Here is a 26,129-nt window from a genome sequence, read left to right on the forward strand (position 1 = left end):
CTGACTGACAGAGCAAATGCAACACCAAGAAGGAGTGGTCATAACTTTATGCCAATTGCAGGGTAGACTGACGTCACTGAGGTATGCTCATGATGTGAAATACGCCGCTGTGCTGCGCACGTAGCGAACGATAAATGGGACACGGCGTTGGCGAATGGCCCACTTCATACCGTGATTTCTCAGCCGACAGTCATTGTAGAACGTGTTGTCGTGTGCCACAGGACACGTGTATAGCTAAGAATACCAGGCCGCCGTCAACGGAGGCATTTCCAGCAGACAGACGACTTTACGAGGCCACGAACCTGCTACGCAGGCGTAGCAGGGGGAGAGGTGATACTCCCACGTGGCGCGTCCCAGGTGGCGGATAGGGGGGTCCTAACCGGCTTGCCGGCGGACTTGAGGGAAATAAAATACCTCTCGCGGACCAAACACACACCCCCTGTGGGTGGGGGAGGCAGACGAATAATACACCCACGGTATCCCCTGCCTGTCGTGAGAAGCGACTAAAAGGGGCGACCAAGGGATGTTTAAATTGGAACCATGAAACTGCTTTTGATTCGTGCCATCACGCGGGGAACACCAAGGGTTGCTTTTACTTGTGCGTAGTACCACTACATTAGGTACGAAATTGGTTTGTGATTAATAGCACACAGGAGCACCGCGCGATCGGCTTTTGCAGTACCTGTGATTAGTACCACCATATGAGCAGGACCGTGGGATGACAGCTACCATGGTTCTGCCTTGCCTATGATTAGTACCCACTATATGAGGAACACCACGGGATAGGGAGAGGTCCCTGTGGTTAGTACTCTTCTGTGATGAACACCATAGGTTTGCGTTGCCTGTAAATGGCGGCGCAAAGTGGGAAAACATAGGTCTGTGTTAAATGTCGAATTTCATAAGCTCTGAGTAGTACAATAATGTGTGGAATGCCGCAAGTCTCTGCTACGTTTGATTAGTACCGTAACAGGACAGCTACCATGGTTCTATTTTGATAGCGATCAGTACCGTTATGAGGGGCCGATAACTTCGATTTAGGACCCCCTTTTGACTGCATGCATAATCGATTCAGTGTTATGCTGTAGCAGTAGTCCCTTGGTCAGTAATACGATATTGTCACGTCCGTTTATGTGCCTGTGCGACATTGCGGGTCGCAACCACTGATTGTTTTAAATTCATGTCCATCCATTCATTCTTCGTTGTCACATTTTTGAATTCTGGTCAGTGGAGAATTTTAGACTTTTTTTATATGTCATTTCATTTCGTCTCATTTCGTACCATTAGGGGCCGATGACCTAGATGTTAGGCCCCTTTAAACAACACTCATCAATCATCAATCAACGACTTTACGAGGGATATGGTGATCGGGCTGAGAAGGGCAGGTTGGTCGCTTCGTCAAATCGCAGCCGATACCCATAGGGATGTGTCCACGGTGAAGCGCCTGTGGCGAAGATGGTTGGCGCAGGGACATGTGGCACGTGCGAGGGGTCCAGGCGCAGCCCGAGTGACGTCAGCACGCGAGGATCGGCGCATCCGCCGCCAAGCGGTGGCAGCCCCGCACGCCGCACGCCACGTCAACCGCCATTCTTCAGCATGTGCAAGACACCCTGGCTGTTCCAATATCGACCAGAACAATTTCCCGTCGATTGGTTGGAGGAGGCCTGCACTCCCGGCGTCCGCTCAGAAGACTACCATTGACTCCACAGCATAGACGTGCACGCCTGGCATGGTGCCGGGCTAGAGCGACTTGGATGAGGGAATGGCGGAACGTCGTGTTCTCTGATGAGTCACGCTTCTGTTCTGTCAGTGATAGTCACCGCAGACGAGTGTGGCGTCGGCGTGGAGAAAGGTCAAATCCGGCAGTAACTTTGGAGCGCCCTACCGCTAGACAACGCGGCATCATGGTTTGGGACGCTATTGCGTATGATTCCACGTCACCTCTAGTGCGTATTCAAGGCACGTTAAATGCCCACCGCTACGTGCAGCATGTGCTGCGGCCGGTTGCACTCCCGTACCTTCAGGGGCTGCCCAATGCTCTGTTTCAGCAGGATAATGCCCGCCCACACACTGCTCGCATCTCCCAACAGGCTCTACGAGGTGTACAGATGCTTCCGTGGCCAGCGTACTCTCCGGATCTCTCACCAATCGAACACGTGTGGGATCACATTGACGCCGTTTGCAAACTCTGCCCCAGCCTCGTACGGACGACCAACTGTGGCAAATGGTTGACAGAGAATGGAGAACCATCCCTCAGGACACCATCCGCACTCTTACTGACTCTGCACCTCGACGTGTTTCTGCGTGCATCGCCGCTCGCGGTGGTCCTACATCCTACTGAGTCGATGCCGTGCGCATTGTGTAACCTGCATATCGGTTTGAAATAAACATCAATTATTCGTCCGTGCCGTCTCTGTTTTTTCCCCAACTTTCATCCCTTTCGAACCACTCCTTCTTGGTGTTGCATTTGCTCTGTCAGTCAGTGTATGTGTGCCTTGAGGGCAGTTAGAAGTGAAGTTTGTTGTGGCCTTGGATAGGCTTGTAAAATTGAGAGCAGGTCCGCTCTTTCTGGTATTTTGGAAAGTGCCTCTAGGAGGCTTAACATTGTAATTAGGAGCAAGTGCTCCTTGGCATGATGGGGTTTTCTGCCCCTTTGTTCAATTTTGTACCTTAGTAAAGTTGGGCTAATAGCTCAAGGATTCTGACGGCGGGGCTCGAAGCCCAAAACCTTGTAAAAAAACCCTGAACGGGTAAAATTATTTTGTACCTGCCTTTCGTTGTTTTTTACCTAGTGGAAATTGTTAAATGTTGTTATCCGTTATTAGTTGATTTTGAAAAGAAGATATAACCTTTGTTAAAGTTTTAAAATTAACTTTAATTTTGTAGTTGAAACTTGTTCCAGCCCGCACCTTCTTTCACCTCTGCTGTTCCACAGATACCTCGGAACAACAACAACAACAACAACAATAATAATAATAATAATAACAATAATAATAATAATAATAATAATAATAATAATAATAATAATAATAATAATAATAGCCAACATGATTTTGCGGTAAAATAGAAAATATGTAATTCTTATGGAAATCGCTGCCCTGATTCCGAAAATGATGCTATTTTTCCTATCACGTCTAGTTTTGACGCAATTCGGTGTTTTAGTATCTGCATGAATTCGTAAGATGTAATGTGAGATGTTCTCGCGCAACTTTTTTTACAGTACAATTATGTGATTTGATTTGTTATTGTTTGCATTTTATGATAGGTTTATTGCTGTCTAAATTTTCGTTTTGTAGTTGGGGATTTCCTGGTAAATTCATAACAAACTCCTCCAGATACGCAATAGACCGCGAGGTATGTAGGTTTGAAGATAAGACAGTTGAGAGTTTGTCTTTCATCTTATACCACTTGAATAATCAGACGTGTTAAAAGCCCCAGCCCTTATGCAATGTTTATGATGGACTGATAAAGCAGTTTCCTTTCAAAGAAAACAGTCCGAAAGTATTATACTCAAGAAGATGAACTGTATTTTGTACGGATGTTTCAAATCTTCTACGTCGATTGGGAGAGAAAGAGTATTATCCTAGTAACTGGCATGTTTTTATTGACTCTTCCAAAATAAGTTTAAAGGCTGTTTTGCTTCATAATACAAATGTTCTGGCATCCGTCCACTTGCACACTCCACAAAAATGTCTGAAATATACGAGACCTTAAAGTTGGTGCTTGAAAAAATTAAATATCATGAGCATGGGTGGCAAATCTGCGGTGATTTGAAGATCATTGGATTGTTGTTGGGACAACAAAAAGGCTATACAAAATTTCCCTGTTTCCTATGCGAATGGGATAGCAGGGCACGGAATAAACATTGGGATACAGTGAATTGGACAGAAAGGAAACAACTACAACCAGAATCCAAAGATGTCTTGAATGTAAGTCCTATTGACCGTGAAAAAATTCTACTTCACCCTTACACATCAAATTTGGATTGATAAAACTGTCGAGGCATTAGATAAAAGTAGCCTATGCTTCCAATATTTATCCACTAAATTTCCCTCATTATTAGGTGCAAAAATCAAAGAAGGCGTATTTGATGGACCACAGATTCGTAAACAGATGAAGGATAACATTTTCATAGACACGATGACCAAAATTGAGAAAGAGGCATGGAACGCATTCAAAGATGTAGTGACTAAATTCCTTGGCAACATTAAGGACCCTCAATACAAAGAAATTGTAAGGAAAATGTTGGTAAAGTTTAAGGAACTCGGTTGTAATATGAGACTTAAGCTTCCTTTCTTAGCTTCGCATCTGGATTATTTCCTTCTAAATTTAGGAGCTGTCAGTGAAGAACAAAGTGAAAGGTTTCACCAGGATCTCAAAGATGCAGAACGACGCTATCAGGGACGTTGGGATGTGAATATGATGGTCGATTACTGTTGTCGATTGCACGAGACGACCCTTCTAGAGATCATTCAAGAACTTCAAAAACCCGGAATTTCCACGGAAAACGGGAAAAGACGGAGGTGTGAGTCTAACGTGCACATAATGTAAGTAACAAAACTATGTATGTTTAACCATGTAATTTTTATTCAAGGTGCGGTTATATTAATTTAAAATCAACTGTACAGTCGAAACTAAATAGGTGCTTTATGCTTCAGTTTCACGAATTTCAATATACATTAAAAATATAATACATACTATCTACTTGGTTACAAAGCAGCATTTATGTGTATTCAGTGCATGAAAAATATGATTACGTTTTGCAAGCAGAAATTTACATTAATACACCAAATTTAATCAATACTAAGTATCAACAATTTTACGTAAGAACAAAATAATATTTTGTACAATTGCCACCAAACCAGACGTGATTCGCCAAAACTAATTTTTTCCCGAATTCTGCGTTAATAAATTCATAAAACCCACCTAGTTTTGTTTTTACCGCACCAAAAAAGTTTTATTTTTCAGGCTAGTGTAACCTGAAATTAAGAGGTGGCATAAAATATCAAAACAATATCCTCATTAATGGTTCGGTAGTGAGTCCTCCAGAGGTTATGTTCAATCTCTCAATCAAAGAAACATGAATATTCATAACTCTCACTTTACTAAAACGAAACCTTCTTTAAATTGTTGGTTACATTACATTTTGACAGGATTTTCCATCTCTACTGTGTGCACGGAAAGCATTCTGTGAATGAAATGCAACATATTCAGTAAAAACATTATCCTCCATCTTGCTGCAACGTAAGTGAGTCACTTAAGAGTGTGTGGGAGGTCCACTTATAGCAATAAGTGGGACACTTAAATAGGTAATATGAAATGAAACCTGGCTTATAAGGGGCACTTATGTATAAGTCATATCTATGAATTCGGCCCGTAGTCTTATAGATAGATTGTATTGTTGATGTTGATGATGTTAGGGTCATCAGTCCATTAAACCCACATGTCAATGTTCCTTACAATAATCTTTGGGAATCTAAGCTGTAGACCTCTTCAATACTAGAAAATATGGTTATTATATATGTTACCAGCCTAACATAATAACATGCAGGGCTGAGTGGCTCAGACCGTTGAGGCGTTGGCCTTCTGACTCTAACTTGGCAGGTTCGATACTGGCTCAGTCCGGTGGCATTTGAAGGTGCTCAAAAACGCCTGCCTCGTGTAGGTAGATTTACTGGCACGTAAAAGAACTCCTGTGGGACAAAATTCCGGCACCTCGGCGTCTCCGAAAACCGCAAACTTAGTTAGTGGGACGTAAAACAAATGACATTATTATTATTATTATTATTATTATTATTATTATTATTATTATTATTATCATCACGTAATAAAATTTCATGTACAATGAACGGTCGTACGTATTTGTGAAGTATACTGACTAAAACTAATAGATTCTGTAATTTTCCTTTCTTCTTCTTCTTCTTCTTCTTCTTCTTCTTCTCCTGCTTCTTCTTCTTCTTCCTATTCTCCTCCTACCGTTTTTCACAAACCTTGTGGTGTCGCGGGTGCGAACCGTGTCGCACATGTGGATTTGACCCTGTTTGACGGCCGGATGCTCTTTCTGACGCCAACCCTATATGGGGGATATAATCACTATTGCGTGTTCCTATGGTGGTTGGTAGTGTGGTGTGGTGTGTGAATATGAAGAAGAGAGTGTTGGGACAAACACAAACACCCAGTGCTCGAGCCAGAAGAATTAATTACACGCGATTAAATACCTCGACCCGGCCGGGAATCGAACACGGGACCTTCCGAACCGAAGGCCTCAACGCTGACCATTCAGCCAAGGAGTCGGACAACTTCTCTAATTTTTCAGTTTAGTTTATTTGCCGCACTCCTAAATATTCCTCATAATACTTCGTTTACTAGGCGTTTGTAATTTTGTGATATTGAGAACTTACAATAACAGAACATCCCCTAATTTGGATTCTTTTTGTTACGGTTGAACGTCACACTAACACATCGAAGGTTTTTGGCGACGCGAGGATGGGAAGGGGTTAGAATTGGGAAGGTAGCGGCCGAGACCTTAATTATGGCGCAGCCCAGGAATTTTCCTGGTGTGAAAAATGGGAAACCACGGTAAACCACGTTCAGGGCTGCTGACGGTGGAATTCGAACCCATTATCTCCCGAATGCAAGTTCACACCTATGCGACACTAAACGCACGGCCAATTCACTCGGTTACTTCGGAATCCTGAGAGTGCATACCAAGAAAGAATGAAACATATCCTAGTATTCTATGTTATTACACACATTAGAGTGATCACGAATCCAGCAGATGCAGCTCTTCTAGACTTAACACTCAACGTCCTCTCGAACTGGTGCCGTACTTGGAAATTTATCCTCAATCTAGAAAAGTGCAGCTACCTGACCATAACCCCACATAAATATTCTCTACCGACAACCCCTGTGGGTGGTGGGTGCAAATGAAGAATACACCCACGGTATTCCCTGCCTTTCGTAAGAGGCTACAAAAAGGGGCGACAAAGGGATGATTGTAGTAGAACAATGAACCTACTTGTGCTTAGTAGCATCACACTGGAAAGACCATGAGTCGCATTTACTTGCGAGTAGTGCCACTATGTTAGGTACACGATAGGTTAGTTATTAGTAGCAGCATAGAGTGGTTCACTGTGTGTTTACAGTACCTGTGGTTAGTACCATTATGTGAGAAAAACCACGTGTCCGGGCGTTGCCTGTGGTTGGTACCATTATGTGAGAAACACCACGGGTCCGGGCGTTGCATGTGGTTAGTACCCACCACGTGAGGAACACCATGGGTTTGCGTTACCTGTGCGACGTACAATGCTTGTGAGTAGTAACATAATGTGTGGAACACAGTGAGTCTACGCTAGTTTTGATTAGTACCACAAGATGACAAATACCATGGTTCTTCTTTCTAGTACCATAATGAGGGGCCGTGGACCTAGAGTTTGGCCCACATTAGACAACAATCATCGATTTAGGATTGTGCTTTACAAGCGGTCCCTTGATCAATAATACTATTGTTTAATAATAGTTTCTGGAAATAAGTGGAATTGCGGGTCGGATCCAATGATTCTTTTAAATTCATATTCATCGTTTCATTCTTCATCATCACGTTTTAAATTCTGGTCAGTGTATGATTTTTGACTTTTAAAATGTCCTTCCATTCTGTCTCACTTTGTTCCATTAGGGGTCGATGACCCAGATGTTAGGACCCTTAAAACAGCAAGCATCATCATCATCTCTACTGACGTATCTATCTGCTCATTAAGCATATCACCCTAGCCCTTTCAGACCGGAAAGAAAACTGGAGGTGTGAATTTTTGTTTGTACGTCAAGAACTGACTAAAATGCTCCTCAATACACATATTAATAGTTCATTTTACAAAATAAAAACTAACATCCGAAAAACAGGACCCACACAATTGTGCGTATCAAAATTCAAAACCTCGTTGTATCACGTACGATGGTGTAGCTTCAAAATTTACGTTCACTAACCAATGTACACACTTCATTGAATATATTCCGGTATTCAGTAAAGCTTCTAGATTAATATAAACGCAGTAAATAAATACTTACTTTCGGCACTACTGCTTCCTGCCATCTCGCCGATCAACTGTGCTTTTTAAAATCTTCTTCCTTCGCCCTGGCGGTCAAGCGCATACTAAAATCAATTGAAATACACGCCACGTGTCCTGCACAATCACTGCAGTCCGGTGTAGCGCCGAAAAAACATCAAATACGGTCAGGGATAACGAAAATACGAACCCGCACAATTGTGCGTACCCGGTCTGAAAGGGCTAGTTACGTAACAATGGACGTAATTTCATTTAAAATTTGCTTTACGTCACACCGACACAAACAAGTCTTACGGCGACGATGGGACGGGAAAAGGTTAGGAACGGGATGGAAGTGACCGTGGCCTTAATTAAGGTAAAATTTCAGTATTTCCCTTGTGTGAAAATGGGAAAATCAATGAAAACCACCTTCAGAGCTACCGATAGTGGAGTTCGAAACCACTATCTCCCGCATTCAAGCTGACAGCTACGTGACTCACACCACGCAGCCATTCGCTAAGTTTAGGTTTAAAATGCGACACCAAATTACAATTCACATACGAAATATATACAGCCAAGGTCTCTTAGAATTCTACGTTTTCTCTACACTTTTACAAATACCTCTGATCACACTGCTCTTCACCTCTTCATTCTCACGATCGTTCACCCACGAACCTACTACGCTGTCGTAGCAGGGGGAGAGGTGATACTCCCAAGTGGCGCGACCCAGGTGGTGGATAGGGGGGTCCTAACCGGCTTGACAGCGGACTTGAGGGATATAAAATATCTCTCGCAGAACAAACACACTATCCCCTGCCGGTGGGGGACGCACATGTAGAATACACCCTCGGTATCCCCTGCCTGTCGCATGAGTCGACTAAAAGGGGCGACCTAGGCGGAGATATGGAATTCGGTTTGGTATAATGTGTTGGACCTCCTGTGGATGGGAGGCGACTAAAGGGTCATGTAGCCATGGTCCCCTCTTTATATTTGTTATTTTTCAGAGGGTCAGATGAAGATCATTTCAAAATTTTGATGTGCGTGCTGCCCGGAGATTGGCCTCTTACGTGTGCGATTACACCCAAAAGCCCGCAATTGCCCACCCAGGAACATTGCGGGTGGGAGCGCCATGTACATTGGCAGTAGTATCCAACTGACAACACAGGTCCCCGCACAGCCGAATGCCAGAAGGACATATTATTATTGTTATATCTTTCCTTCTCTATATTTAGTGCTCTGTACACGCTAAGAGGTACATGCTATTGCGGGTGACTGGAGGAAGGGAGTCCTAATGCTCATTCCCTCAGACATCCCGTATTAGGCATCGTTCAACATCGGACACCGGGCAGTACCTGCTATGACCAGGTGGGTATTGCCTTGGCTGCTTGGTTCGGCTAGAGAGACGCCTGATATGAGTGGATGGCATTCGGGGAGGAAGTTTTCGGGCATGGCTTCCAAACGAAGTCGCCCCTCTCAAGGTGGTCCCCCACCTAAGTCTTTAACTTTTGCTTCCCTGAGAGGTTCAACTCCCCGGGAAAATGCGCAGCGTGAAGGAATGGGATCCAGCTTCCCTAGGTTTCTGGTCGCTACCAGAATCGATGGGCATGATTTTAAACTGGTGAAGTCAATACTTTTTTGTAGACACATCGAAGGCGTCTACGGCGAACTTGAGGACCTCAAGAAAATACGCAACGGCAGTTTGCTTATTAAGACTCGTACAGCACTGCAAGCTGATCAGTTGCTTAAGTGAGACCACTTTGGCGAAATCCCCGTCAAAGTTTAGGAGCATAAGTCATTGAATCTGGTTCGCGGTGTCATCCTTCACCGCGACATTATTTTGAACACTGACAACGAGTTGATGGAAGACATGAAGAATCGTGGTGTGACACATGTCAGGCGCATTACGCACAAGGTCAACGGTGAAGACGTTGCCACTGGTGCCTTCATTGTCTCTTTCAAGTTATCAGTGTAACCAGAGAAATTCAAGGTAACATCTTATCGTTGCTATGTGAGGCCGTACATCCCGTACTCTATGCGATGCTATCAATGCCAGCGATTCGGACATATGATATCTCGCTGTTCGAATCAGTCTGAATGTGGTACATGTGGACGAGTAGCTCACGGCGCGGAGGAGTGCACAACTCCCTACAAGTGCACTAACTGCTCCGGTTTCCATTCTCCTCGGGATCGGAACTGTCCGACATATCTGAGTGAGAAGAAGATCCAGGAGATCAAGACCCTGGATGGACTCTCCTACCAGGAAGCGCGCCGTAAGTTTAAGTCTACGAATACATTCGACTATAGCATGATAGCTCAGAGTCTTCCAGGTTCGTCATTTACTACATCGTTACCTGTGCTAATCGCTGGGCCCAAGGCGACTGTTGCTGCTCCTCTGCCTGTCATAGCAACAGTGTGTGACGTTTATTTTCTTCCAGGAGAGACTCTTAACATAAATGATGTCACTGATCTTATCGATGAGCTTCCACCTCCCTTCCTCTTGTTGGGCGATTTTAACGCCCGTCACCCCATCCGGGGCTCTGAGACGCCTTTCCCCCGGGGAAGAGAGCTGGAAACATTAGTAACAGAGCTGGATTTTTGTATTTTGAACACACGGGAACCAACACACTTCAGTGTACTTTATGGCACATATTCTCGCATGGACGTAAGTCTATGCAGCCGAACGTTGGTTCCGCTGTTTCGGTGGAATACACACAATGATCTCTGTGACAGTGACCATTTTCCCATCATCCTTAATTTTTGAAACATAAATCATTCGAGGCTCCCCCTCGATGGATCCTTAAATGCCGAGTGGCCAAAGTACACATAGCTAGCTGCCTTTAACGACGATACCGGGCGGACCGTCGGCGAGGAAGTAACTTACGTCACCCAAGTTATTCTTGCTGCTGCTGAGGAGTCCATTCCGTTATTCTCGGTGCACCTCGACGAAAACTCGTTCCTTGGTAGAACGAAGCAATAGTAGCAGCTATCAGAGAACGCCGTCGAGCACATAAACGTTACCGTAGACAGCTTACTGTGGCCAGCTTGGTAAAATTTAAACAACTCGGAGCTAAGGCGCGAGTCCTTATTCGCCAAAGAAGGAAAGCTTCTTGGGAGAGATATGTCGTCTATGACGTGACATACTCCATCATCTCAAGTATGGACTAAACTTCTAGGTATTTCGGGTATCCAAGGATCACCATCCGTACCAGGAATTTCCATTGCAGGCAACATCGTCACTGAATCACTCTCGATTGCTAACCATCTAGCTAGCCATTTCGCGGATGTGTCTGGTTCCTGGAATTACCATCGTGATTTCCTCGCTCTGAAGCGGGAGGCAGAACGTCATCACCTCAGTTTTGCCACTCATGCTTCAGAGGAATATAACGTGCCCTTTACGGAGTGGGAACTCCGCAGCGCCGTAGCGATTTGCAAGGACACGTCTCCTGGACCGGACCACATCCATAACCAGATGTTGAAACACCTTAGTGATGATGGCCTAATATATCTCCTTCGTGTGTTCAACCGAATCTGGATAGAGAGTGATTTTCCGTCTCAGTGGTTAGAGGGCATAATCATTCCTGTCCTCAAGCCTGACGAAGATCCTAAGTATGCAGGAAGTAACAGACTGATTTGTCTTACAAACTGCCTGTGTAAGCTATTTGAGGGGATGGTAAATCGCCGACTCGTGTGGTGTCTGGAGAAACAAGGACTGTTGTCCGAATACAAATGTGGTTTTCGAACCGTTCGCTCGACCACTGACCACTTGGTATGCCTGGAGAGCTCTATCTACGATGCGTTTCTCCGCAAACAGCACTTGGTAGCTGTTTTCTTTGACTTAGAGAAAGCCTACGACACCACATGGCGATATGGTATCCTTTCAGTCCCGCATCAATGGCGATTCCGACGTAACTTGCCGGTATTTATTGCGAATTTTTTGTCCCTCCGTCTATTCCGTGTCCAAGTAGGGAGGACATATTCGCATTACCTCGTTCAGGATAATGGAGTCCCACAGGGATCGGTCCTTAGTGTCACTCTGTTCGCGATAGCAAAAAACGGTATTGTCGCTGCTGCTGGTCCAGCAGTAATACCGTCGCAATATGTGGACGATTTTGCTCTGCACTAAAGCTCCTGCAGTTTGACAGTCGTAGAGCGACAATTACAGCGAGCTATTGAGTGGAGCAGTCGACCATAGAACATGGCTTTCGGTTTTCTGCCACAAAGACCTCTGTTGTCCACTTTTGACGTCAACGTACTCTTCACTCACATCCCGAGCTTTATTTAGGAAATGTCGTTCTTCCACCTGTTGACAGTTACCGATTTCTTGGGCCCCATTTTGAGAGTAAATTATCGTGGGAGCCACACGTGCGGCAGCTAGAAGTGCAGTGCACAAAGAGGCTTAATCTCTTGAAGTTTCTTCGCAGCACAAATTGAGGAGCGGATCGCACGGTGCTCCTACGATTCTATAGGGCACATATTTTATCCCGGTTAGACTACGGTAGTGCAGTATATGGCTCAGCAAGACCAAGTGTCCTTTCAAAGCTGAACAGCATCCACCACAGCGGGGTTCGGTTGGCGACGGAAGCCTTTCGACCAAGCCCCATAGCTAGCCTGCTCGCTGAGTCTGGTGTGCCGCCTTTACACCTGAGGCGCCAGCTAATGCTTCTTACCTATGCTGCTAATTTGCGAGAGATGCCACTTCATCCAAGCTATCCTTGCGTGTTCAACAATGTCAACCGTTTTCTGTACGACGCTTGTCCTCGTGCAACGCGTCCGGTTGAAATACGCTTGGATAGCAATTAAAGATTGCTTGACGTACCTTCGGTTCCTTGCGTCAGACCACCAAGTGGGGTACCTCCATGGGTCACTCGACGGCCTGAAATAATCCTGGATCTGCACACTGGCCCGAAGGAAAACACGGACCCTTCGATTTATAGGAGGCTCTTCCTGTCCGTTGTTGGCCGCTATCCAGGTTCAGTCGTCGTCTACACGGATGGTTCAAGGACAAATGCGAAGGTGGGCTGTGCGTTCGTTGTCGACAATGATAGGTTTCTTTATGCTCTCCCTGAAATCTGTTGTGTACACACAGCAGAACTCTATGCTATCTGTGGAGCTCTGCTGTACGCACTGTACAATGAGCGCCGACACTTTCTTGTGTGTACTGACTCCTTGAGTTCGCTCCAGTCTATTGATACCTGTTTCTCTCGGCACCCTCTGGTGCAGCGGATCCAGGACTTGCTGGCCGGGTGTTGGGATGCCGGCACCAGAATCACGTTTCTGTGGCTCCAAGTCACATGGGCATAGAGGGAAACGAGTTAGCAGGTCAGGCTGCCAAGGAGGCAGTTATACTTCCCCGTTGCCTTTCAAGCTTCCTGCAAGTGATATTCGCTCTCAGCTGAGACATCTCGTTATGTCCCATTGGGAGATGGAGTGGCCGGCCATTCCACTTCCCAATAAGCTGAGAGCGATAAAAGGAACAACGAAAGTATGGAAGACTTCCCTTCGGGCTTCGCGAAGGAAATCCTTGGTATTATGTCGTCTTCGGATCGACCACGGTATCGTAACTCACTCGCATCTTTTGTAAGGAGAACCCCCTCCGGTGTGTACCTGCGGTGACCATCTTACCGTGCTACACATCCTTACGGAGCGTATGGACCTGGTTGATCTTCCTCCCGAGTACCATCTCCCTTATCTTGCGAGATTACGAGCAGTCAGCAGACCTCTTCATCCGCTTTATGAGGGATAGTAGTCTGTTTTATCGTGTCTAATGATGTCCTTTTTCCTCGTTTGTTTGTGTTATTTGCGCTTTTTTCCCAGGGACTTAATTTTATTTTGTGTTGCGTATTTTAATATGTTATTTTAACGTCTAATGTAAATTATGTATATATATATATATATATCTGCACTACCAGGCATCGCGTTATTCCTTTTTTGCCTGTATTTTCTCTTATTTTGTTAGAAAATAAGGCATTACGAATTAGATCCACTGCTGTTTTAATCTGATACTCATTTTCTCATCACCATTTTTTAACTCTTGTCAGTGGATACATTTTAAAATTTTAAACATCATATATCATGTCGTCCATCTCGTTCCATTAGGGGCTGCTGACCTTCGCTGTTAGGCCCCTTAAATTAACTAGCATCATCATCATCATCATCATCAAGCTTCAAAGGTAGATCGTATCTTCAAAGTGTGTAAGAAAGCAAAAGTACGAGTTTTTATAGGAATATTTACTGCGTACATAGAAAAATGTTGGTGTATGTACTTCCTTTATAACTCCTTTCCTAACCGTATAACACTTATCACCTAAATATTTACGCAGAATGTACTAGTACATGATAATTCAAAACGCCGCCAAGTTCAATGCATTAGTGGTCAGTCCCTGGAAACTCTACAATCTTGCATTAAATTATTTTAATACTAGCTGATGTACCCGCGCTTCGCTACGGGATTCTCAGAAAGACTGACCGTGTGGTTTTCCTAACTGAAGTAAACAAAGGCCATTACAAAAACGTCAGTAGGGAAGTAGGGATGTTATAATAATAATAATTTCGTGTGGCTATTTCTAGCCGGGTGCAGCCCTTGTAACGCAGACCCTCCGATGAGGGTGAGCGGCATTTGCCATGTGTAAGTAACTGCGTGTTATTTTGGTGGAGGATAGTGTTATGTGTGGTGTGTGAGTTGCAGGGATTTTGGGGACAGGACACCCAGTCCCCGAGCCAAGGGAATTAACCATTTAAGGTTAAAATCTCCGACCTGGCCGAACAATGTTATCATATAAAATACTCGATCAAATGAAAAACCGCACATTTTCTCACTTTTAACGAACAGTACTACGGTGTCGATCTAACAGTCCAAAGTTCCAGAGCTGGAATGACGAGGCCACATACATCCGTGATCTCTCCTCTGGCACAATTATCTTAAATATGCAAACTGCTCATTCCAATCAGTGCCTCAGAGTACAGATTGAATAGCTTCGATGCTATGAAGAACCAGTGTGTTTTGTGCCAGTAGTATCAGAAAATTCATGAACCAGAGGAATAGCATGCTAAAGAAGAAAGTTATCTAACTCCACAACTACTTTCCGCTAATATTTAGGTAGGCTGTTACACTCGGTACGACCGGGCGAGTTGGCCGTGTGGTTAGGGGCGCGCAGCTGTGAGCTTGCATCCGGTTGATTCGAACCCCACTATCGGCAACCCTGAAGATGGTATTCTGTGGCTTCCCATTTTCACATCAGGCAAATGCTTGGGATTTATCTTAATTAAGGTCAAGGCCGCTTCCTTCACACTCCTAGCCCTTTCCTATCCCTTCGTCGCCATAAGACCTATTTGTGTCGGTGCGACGTAAGGCAAATTTAATCCTAACTATCGTAGATAAGTGGCAACAGAAGACACACAGCCCACCACAACAAACAATGGTCAATGTAATGTTATTGTTGATCAATGTTATGCGCTTTCAATATTGTAGGCCTTCACATTTAGTTTTGATGATGATGATGCTGTTTTTTAAGGGGCCTAACATCGAAGGTCATCGGCCCCACATTTACTTTTCTTCCGACTCTGAAATACCACTCTTATCATAGTCGGTACGATAAAATTGAATAAAACATAAATGGTCGGAAATCGTATTCTCTACAACTTTCGTTATGTAGTACTTTTCGATAGGACCAATAACATAGGTATTTAAAAATTACATTTTAGGCGCCTTCCCCTAAACTACAATTTCATACAGGGCGCATAAAATTGTTTATAATTTAGACAGTAGTTTCTTATTCCCCGACTCTACATACCGACTTTAATTAAATTCTGTTAATCCATTTTCTCGTGGCTTTGCGTTGATATGGAATTGGCAACAAAAATACAAATTCATGAATTCTGTGTTATCAAAGCCGGTGCGGTAACAATGTATGACATAAATGATCGGAAATTTAATTCTATATAACTTCAGTTATGTAGTATTTATCGATAGGACCACGAATAATATAAATATTTGAGTCTACCATTTCACTCAGCGCGAGTAAAATGATTTATAGCCTAGATTGTAGTGGCTCATCGCCCGACTTCACATGCCGATATTCATTAAATTCTCTTCAGCCGTTTTCTCGTGATGCGTGTACAGACAGACAGACAGACAGACAGACAGACAGACAGACAGACAGACAGACAGACAGACAGACAGACAGACAGACAGACAGACAGACAGACAGACAGACAGACAGACAGACAGACAGACAGAAATTACGGAAAAGTAAAAATCGCATTTCCTTGTTACTATGGACATGACCGATACAGAAATACCATTCTTTTCAAATTCTGAGCAATGTACAGACAAAACTCTTATATTTTATATATATAGATTACCTTCCAGTCGAGTTGTTAATGGCCACCGACGGCTACTCGATAATGTGATTTATAATGTACGAAAAGTATTTCACATGTTTTGAATCTTGATGAGGATCATGATGATGATGATGATGATGATGACGATAATGATGATGATATTTTGTTGTTTAAAGAGGCCTAACATCTAGGTCTTCGGCCCCGTTTTGAGTCTTTCCGTACAAATTATTTTTAGGCTGTCTACAAGATTATGTCGGATCATGTAAGCATTTGAGGAACTGCAAGCGTATGGTGAGAGTCGATTTGAAAGTCAGCCCGTACAATGGCCAACGCATTTTCGAAATATAAATCCATGAATCTCATACCATCACTCAAATCCACGTAAAAATCCCTAACCTGACCAGGAATCGAACTAGGAGCTTCCTGGTAAACAACATACCCGTTACCACTAGACCGCGGGAACTGTAAACGATCTCTATTTTTAAAGATGAATCCGGATCCTTGGCTCAATGGCGGTCGATATAGCAGTCTCCGGGTTTGACCCCGACTAGGTCAGAGATATGCCTGTATCTGTTTAATCTCTGGCTCGGGGATGTGTCTTATGTTCCCCTAAATACAATTCTCTCCATCTAAATACAAAACACCGCACGGCCAGCTATCGCACAAAAACACAATAATGAAAATTAGCCTCCTTACGGTTAGAGTCAGGAAGAGCAGACGTCCGTAAAACTTCGCCATATGTCCATCAAGCGTCCACCCAAATAAATTTAGAAATAGGCGACGAAGGAGAAGAAGAAGAAGACCATTTCAAAATATAAAAGTGGGCTGATATGATTTATACGTAGTCGGTAACAATTATTACAACATACAGGCTTCACTTCAGTGTAAAACAAAACAAAAAACATATGCACTGAAGACTATACATTTAATAGTATAAAATATTATATTCCTGGAACTCTCAACGTTAGGGACTTGTTTCTCTTGAACTCGTCAGTGCAAGCGATAGGACCGAGATATGAGAGAGACTTAGTATTGATCCATGCTATCTAAAGAAAATTGACATGTTGTATCTGACAGTACCTCATGTTATAACGTCCATCAAGCGTCCGTTCTGAAGTTTGAGAAATAGCTGGCTCAGCGAAACAAGGATATAAGAAATGGTGGCAACTTAGGTGAATTGAGTGATCTTCAGTAATCGCTATTCAAGGACTGAAATATAGAAATGACCCGATTATTTGCAGGTGTTATTATTTAAGTAATAATAATAATAATAATAATAATAATAATAATAATAATAATAATAATAATAATAATAATAATAATAATAATAATAATAATGGCAGGTTGCCGCCGGAGGGGCCTAGTGCAGCAGGTATTTCGATTTGAGGCCTTATGAGCGACCTGCGCGTCTATGAGGATGTGGCCCTGCCTATGATGAGTTCTAATGACGAAGACGGCAAACACACCCAGTCCGCGTGCCATCGAAATGAACCAGTTAAGGTTAAAATCTCCGTTTCGACACTCTTTGGACCAAACACCAGCATGCTAACCATTTAGCCATGAATACGGACATAACATAATAATAATAATAATAATAATAATAATAATAATAATAATAATAATAATAATAATAATAATAATAATAATAATAATAATAATAATAATCGTTAAGGCGTTAAAGTCTAAACGGTCTGACCGTGGTTAGCCGGTTCGAGTCTCGTAGTTCGAAAGAATTTCACCATCAGATTGTCGGGCGGCGGGGTCGGGGAGGTGGTGGTATACATTTCCTAAACACTCGATTGCGTGCCAAAAGCCTGGATTAAATTCCAAACTTCTCCGTAGTGCTCATATGGAGTGAGGCCATATGACGCTGTTGATGGTGATTTGTCCCTCGGATGGGGGCGATAAGATTTGAGCAGACCCCTGTGTGCCATTCGAAAGGAGTAGGCTATGTACCGGTACCGGGTTTCACCCTCTCAATTCCTACTATCATATATCACGTCATTCATTTCATCCCATTAACTCCTCTGATGAAGTTACATCAGGAAGGGTATCCGGTCATGAAACCCAGCCAGGACAGATTTATCTCACCTCATACCCGACCGATACAGCAATGAGACAAGTTTTGGACAAACAATAAATCAAACAAACAAACAAACAAACAAACAAACAAACAAACAAACAAACAAACAAACAAACAAACAAACAAATAATAATAATAATAATAATAATAATAATTGTACCGGGCGGTACACCTCCACGCCGCTAATTTAAAATGTGCGCCAGTTGAAACTCCTCTGCTGGAGGAAGTCTGAACTTTATTGACGGTATTAATTTTCTACTTTCTCAGAAGATGTCACTACCTGTAAATTTTGGAGTTTTAGAACTGTGTCATTTTTGATGTGTTTTTGTTTTGCTTGAAGTAAGAAGTGTGAACTTTCTCTTCTAGAGGATACTACTGAAGAACTACAATAGTGCACCCTAGTGCGAAGAAAAAGAACTGTTCTTTGGAGAAAATTTAATTTCAAAAGTTTGTTCCTTGCTAAATTTCTTTCAGTCATTGTTTAAGTTGGCAATATTAATCCTTTCTTTCCCCTTGTTTTAAATCTAGCCAATCCCGAATTTCTTAACTTAATTTTCCACCAATAATGTGTTTCTTCTTCATCTTGTGTAGGGGTTTCTCTTTATTCTCCAATAAAGTGATTGTGGGCGGGTGTTCTCATTCCCCTAACGCATAGAACCTTCCGCGAGAGTATATAAACTGCTGATTTTAGGGTCTCTGGGCCACTTCTGTTCCATCTTTCAGTGTGTAAAGTACATAGCTGGGGGCGGGAAGCGCCTCTTTCTTCGGCGGCGGTCAACAACCAGGTAATGGCCGATTAATTACTTATTTTATTGCTTGCTCAGCAGTTTAACTCTCGGGGCGGGTCCGAAGCTTTTTCCATTATGTAACCTTCTTTAAAATGTAAAGAAACTTGTATCTATTTCATCTTTTAAACTGCATATCGGGATAGAGAGTGCTTTCCCTCTCGAGCTCCCAATCATATTGTTTTGAGGGGAACTTATCTTTCTCAACCTATTCTTCGTTAATATAATGTAAATTGTTCTTTTCTGAAGTCACCTCTGTAGTATGGGATTAGTCCTTGCATTAATGGCCTAGTGCCAAGTAGGTTTTAAACAAAGTGTATTAGGAGTGCAGATCGCCTCCTCTCAATTGTTATTTTGGAGGTCATGTAATTACCCCTTTTCATTTAATGGACCTCAGTAGGTTGGGTATTTTACCCCTGTGTCTATGTCCAGTGAGGACAACTTGAAGGTGGAGTTTGGTGTGGCCTTTGAGAGGCTTAAAGTTGAGAGCGAGTGGCTCTTTTGAAAATTGAGTGTTGTATGCCTCGTGGAGGCTTTTCAGTGTAATTTGGAGCAAGGGCTCCTAGGCATGAATGGGGTTTTCTGCCCCTCTGTTGAAACTTGTGTTTGGGGTAAAACTGAGCTGATTGCCCAAGCATTGTGAAGTCAGGGCGCGAAGCCCAAATCCTGTAAATATTGTAACTACCCTTTTGACTTGCTACTTTGTACCTGCCATGCTTGTTATTTCCTTATTTTGAAAAGAAAATATAACCTTGTTAAATTTTACATTAACTTTGATTCCGTAGTTGGAGACCTATTCACACCCGCACCTTCTTTCACCTCTACCTACCACGGAAATCTCCGTAACAATAATAATAATAATAATAATAATAATAATAATAATAATAATAATAATAATAATAATAATAATAATAATAATAATAATAATAATTGTACCGGGCGGTACACCTCCACGCCGCTAATTCAAACATTGCGCCAGTTGAAACTCCTCTACTGGAGAAAGTCTGAACTTTAACAACCACATTAATTCTAAGATTTCTCAGAAGATGTCCCTACTGTAAATTTTGAAGTGTTCTGAACTATGTCAGTTTCGATTCGTTTTTGTTTTCTCTGTAGCAAGAAGCGTGAACATTCTCTTCTAGATGGCACCACTTAAGAACTACAATTGTGCACCCTAGTGCGAAGTGAAGGAACCTCTTTTTTGAAGAAATTTTGTAGTCATAAGTTTGTTTTTTGTTAAATTTCTTTCTGTCATTGTTTGAGTTGGCAATGTTAATCCGTTCGTTCCGCCAGTTTTGAAATTATCAATCCCGAATTTCTTAAATTCATTTTCGACCAATCGGGGCTTTCTTCCCCAACCTGCTCTGTAACTGTGTTCGCGAACCAATAAAAGTTTGTGGGCGGGTTGTAATCATTCATGAAACGTCTCGAATCTTCCACGAGGATATATAAACTGCTGATTTTCTGGTCTCGGGGCCACTTCAGTAACGTCTTTCTTTGTGTGATTATGTAGCAGGGGGCGGAAGCGCCTCTTTCTTTGGGCAGCAGTTCCTCCATCAGGTAATGGCCTTTTAATAACTTCTTTGCTTGCTAGCTCAGCAGTTTAACCCTCGGGGCAGGTTCGAAACTTTTATCATGTAACCTTCCTTTAAAATGTAATAGACACTTGGTATAAATTCCGTCTCTTTAACTACAATCGGGATAGAGAGTGCCTAACCCTCTCGAGCTCCCGCTCATATTGTTTTGAGGTGACTTTGTTTTCACAACCGTTTCTTCCAGTCTTAATGTAATAAAGTCTTCTTTTACAAGTCACCTCTTTAGTATGGGATTAGCCCTTGTGTATGCGGCCTACCTGCCAAGTAGGTTTTAAAAGTGTATTAGGAGTGCAAGTTACGCCTCCAGTCAAGTTGGTATTTTGGGCCATGTAATTAACCTGCTTCTTTACTGAATAGGCCCAGTAGGTTGGGTATTTATTACCCCTGTTCTTGGTATGCCTTGAGGGCAGTTTGAAGTATAGTTTGGTGGGGCCTTTGAATAAGCTTGAACTTTAAGAGCGGGTTGCTCTTTCTTAAATTTGGTTTTTGTGTGCCTCGAGCAGGCTTAACTGGTAATTGGGAGTTAGTGCTCCTTGGCATGATTGGGGTTTTCTGATCCTTTTGTCGAAAAGAAAATATAACCTTTGTTAAATTTTAAATTAATTTTAATTTCGTAAGTTGAGACCTATTCATCCCAGCACCTTCTTTCACCTCTAACTACTACGGATAACTCCGTAACAACAACAATAATAATAATAATAATAATAATAATAATAATAATAATAATAATAATAATAATAATAATAGGCAAAACAGACTAACCAAGAAGTTATTCGACTACCTGTGGAACAAGAAGACAACGACGGCATGGATTAAGGAAGTTCGTAAAGATCTAGAGAAGTCCAACATCCAGGAAGTTCAGATGTTAGTCAGGAAAACATTTCGGACCATAACTCAAAATTTGGAAGGTTTTCAAGTCGAGAGAATTGCAAAGACGGGAACAGGAGAAAGAGCGTCTAACGGAGGAGGGCTGGAGGTAGAGAAAACTTCAGATAAAGAAGAAAATGAAAATGTAGCGTGATCCTAAATGATAAATTCGCAAAGAAAAAACACGAAACGAAAAAAGACCTTCCTACCGTGTACCCTCTATATATTGGGACGTTTGGAGACGACTAAGAAAGGGTAACCCTCCAGTGGGTCCCATATTAGTAGTGTAGGTTGCGACAGGAGGGACCTCAGCTGTATCTAGCATTGCCTCCAAGTAGGTCTATTTCCGCCAAACTCAATTTATCCTCCCTATCCGATCGCCTTGGTCAATTCTCGCTCTCTTCTGACCCCGAATGTATTAGGTTTGTTTCTGTTTCATGCCTCTTTTTATCCTTCCTTTATCTTGCCGATACCCCTGAGGGTGGGGGAGGTAGAATAACACGGACGGTATCCCCTGCCTGACGTAAGAGGCGACTTAAAGGGGCCCCAGAGCCTCTGAACTTGGGAGCGTGGGCTGGCGACCACGGGTCCCTTAGCCGAATCCTGGCATTGCTTCCACTTTCTAGGGCCAGGCTCCTCACTTTCATCTATCTTGTCCGACCTCTCTTGGTCAACTCTTGTTCTTTTCCGACTCCGACGGTAGTAAAGTATTCGAAACCTTTCTTTGTCCGATACTTCATTTTTCGAAGTTTCAGATTCCGTACTTTTTTCTCTCTCTGATCCCTTGTCAGTGGGGGACGCAGATGAAAAATACACCCAATGTATCCCTTGCTTGTCGTAAGAGGCGACTAAAGGGGGCCACCAAAGGATGATTGAATTAGAACCATGAGACTAATTGTGATTAGTACCATCACGCGAGGAACGCCACGTGTCGCCTTTATACTTACAAGTAATGCCACTATGTGAGGTACACAATAGGTTTTTGATTAGTTCGTAGCAACAATGGATGGATCACTATATGCGGAACACCACGGACTTACGTTGCCTGTGATCAGTACCGCTACATGAGAAATACCATGGTTCTACTTTACTATCAACAGGGCCGTAGACCTGGATTTTGGCCTTTAGACAACAAGCATCATCGATTCAGGATTGTGCTTTGGAAGCAGCCCCTTGGTCAGTATATACTATTGTTTTAAGATAGTGTCTGGGAAGGTGGGGTATTGCGGGTCGGATCCACTGATTGTTATGTTCATAATCACTGTTCATCTTCGTCTTTTTGAATAATAGCCAGTGGACTGATTTTGTAATTATTTTAAACTTTCAATATTATGAGCTGAATCACGTTTTGAAGTGAATGAAGTTTGGAATTTTAAAGTCATTACATTTAGCCTCATTTCGTACCATTAGAGGCAGATGACCTGGATATTAGGCCCCTTTAAGTATCAATCATATTTGTGGTATCATGTGTAACTTAACATTAGAAGATTATTAAGGCATCTCTTTACAACTAGGTTTCATAATTATATAAAATGTACGTAATGAGCTTGAATGACGCACAGCATAGCGAGTAGAAAGTTTATTTTACTTCGACCTCCGGTGGTGTGTTTTTGCTTTGTATTCCATGCGAATCTGTTGCGGCGATCATGTGTATTTTCCATTCCAGAGAATGCGGAATACAAATAACGGGGAGGAGATTTTCATGTTAGTATATTTAGTGTAATTATTCTATCGCCAGTATTCTCTCTCTTATAATTTAAGCCGCTGAAGTTGAATAAAATGATCGTGTCTACGGATGTGAAGAATTAATGGGACACATACATTCTGTATTGGTGCGTTGAACTTTTATGTTAAGTATTTCTGGTAGATCGTTATAATAGCTTTCTTACATTGTATTTTTTGGCATGCATGAGATGTTTCTTTTATGGTGATGTACCCCAAGGTTCACGGGTCTAGCATATAGCATATGCAAAGTTATAAACTCCCCAGCTACCAACGACATAAAAATGTATAGGCTGCTAATCTGATGGCCATCTTTGAACCTACTTGAATCACTGGCAGCCATGACACTTGAAGGCAATACAGACGCTTATATCCTCTACTCTGAATCTCCCATAGAGAGGATCTGGAGAACTTGTTGTGTGATAGCGTACAGTCTTCGAGAAGGTGTGCAATTCGAAAATAAATTAATTAATTAATTAAAATGTAGACAACGAATTCAGTAGAATGAAGTCAGGCCTGGGTTCACCAAAGGAGGTGCGATAGATATAAGCTGTGAAGCTGGTAGAATTACCGTATATGGAAAGAATACTAGACTCACTCGGGGGTCTGGTGATCTCAAGTTTAGAGGTTGGGTTTACCCCTTTTAGCGTCCCCTTACAACAGGCAGGGGTTACCGTGGAGATAGGCCTATTATAGGCGCCAACCGGCGGGCGTACGTTCTGTTTGTTGCACGGCTGTTCTCAGAAGGTAGCCATAAGTAGCAAAAAGCATACATCATCCTATCATACTAGAGCAAGAAACACCGAGCTCGATAGCTGCAGTCGCTTAAGTGCGGCCAGTATCCAGTATTCGGGAGATAGTAGGTTCGAACCCCACTGTCGGCAGCCCTGAAAATGGTTTTCCGTGGTTTCCCATTTTCACACCAGGCAAATGCTGGGGCTGTACCTTAATTAAGGCCACGGCCGCTTCCTTCCCACTCCTAGCCCTTCCTTGTCCCATCGTCGCCATAAGACCTATCTGTGTCGGTGCGACGTAAAGCAAAAAAAAAAAAAAAAAAAAAAAAAAGAGAGCAAGAAACAACATTCACAAATTCTACCACAATGAAACTGAAGTTATGACATTAAAAGGCAGTGGTATTTTCCTCTCCAGGTGTGAATTTCTCTATGGACTGCTGTACGTATATCATGTCTTTCCGTGCTGCGTGATTTTATTGTTTATGCCGAATTATACATCCTTCTATATACCGATACTTAATTCTTCTTATAAACAAAGAAATGCCTGCCAGATTCACTGCGCTTATGTCATTGTACAATGCGTGTGTTTTGAAGATATCGGGATTATTTTTAAATAAAACATTTTCCAATAACAAATAATCTCATCAACTCATTGAACTGATAATACTGCTCAATAAGAAGGCCACAAAGCGGAAGCCCCCATGACAGTTACAGGCAACCGTTAGTTCGCTGTGCTTCAACCAGGGGCGCTGTAATGAGTATGTTTAGCAGTCTATATCTTTCATGTCGCTGCCCGCTACCTTCTGCCATATTCAGGCAAGCTGTTTTACTCGGTACGCAGCAGGAATACCATCTATCGGAGATGAGAGGAAGCAGAAGAGACAAAGCACACCACAACAACCCACAACAACAATGGTCAATGTAATGTTATTGTTGATCGGTTTTATGAGCTTTCGATATTGTAGGCCTTCTTCCGATTCTGTGATATTGTGACATCTAATGTAAAAGGAGTCCTTCCTTTTTTTCATGACTCACTCTTGTCTTGTTCTTCAAGCGATCTTTCCTTTATGACGTTTTTCTCATTTTTAATAATAATTATCTTCACAATTTTCCTCGTCGATGCTGATCGATGATCAGGCGGTTTTACACCTTAAGAAAATCATGACAAAAACCATCGCCAGTTAACACGATCAAACAATATTTCCATGTTAGAAATGCTCGGTGTTACCGCCTGTGGATGGGTGACGCAGATGAAGAATACACCCACAGTATCCCCTGCCGGTCGTGAGAGGTGACTAAAAGGGGCGACCAAGGGATGATTGTATTAGAACTATGAAACCACTTTTGATTACTACTATCACGCGGGGAACACCATGGGTTGCCTGTACTTGCGAGTAGTACCACCATATTAGGTACGAAATAGATTTGTGATTAGTAGCAGCAGAGAGTGGGTAACTGTGGGTTTGCAGTACCTGTGAGTCGTACCCTTGTGAGCAACACCGCGGGTCTGGGCTTTGCCTGTGATTAATACCACTATATGAAGGGCACCGTTGATCTGCGTTGCCTGTGCTTAGTACCTACTATGCGATTGACACCACGGGAATACCGGCGCCCGTGATTAGTATACCTAGGTGAGGAACACCATCGGTTTGCGTTACCTGTGTGAGGCGCCATTATGTGAGAAATACCATAGGTCTGCGTTACCTGTACGACGTTCGATACTTGTGAGTAGTACCATCATATGTGGAACATCCTGAGTCTACGCTACTTTTGATTAGTACCCCAACACGATAAATGCCATGGTTCTCCTTTACTAGCGATAAGTACCATTATGCGGGGCCGTTGACCTGTATTTTCGACCCCTTTAGACAAGAAGCATCCTCGATTCAGGATTGTGCTTTAGAAGTGGTCTCTTGGTCAGTAATACTATTTTTATGGTAGTTTTGGGTAGGATCCACTGATTG

Source organism: Anabrus simplex, chromosome 4 (genome assembly GCF_040414725.1).
Source record: "Anabrus simplex isolate iqAnaSimp1 chromosome 4, ASM4041472v1, whole genome shotgun sequence".
Lineage (NCBI taxonomy): Eukaryota > Metazoa > Arthropoda > Insecta > Orthoptera > Tettigoniidae > Anabrus > Anabrus simplex.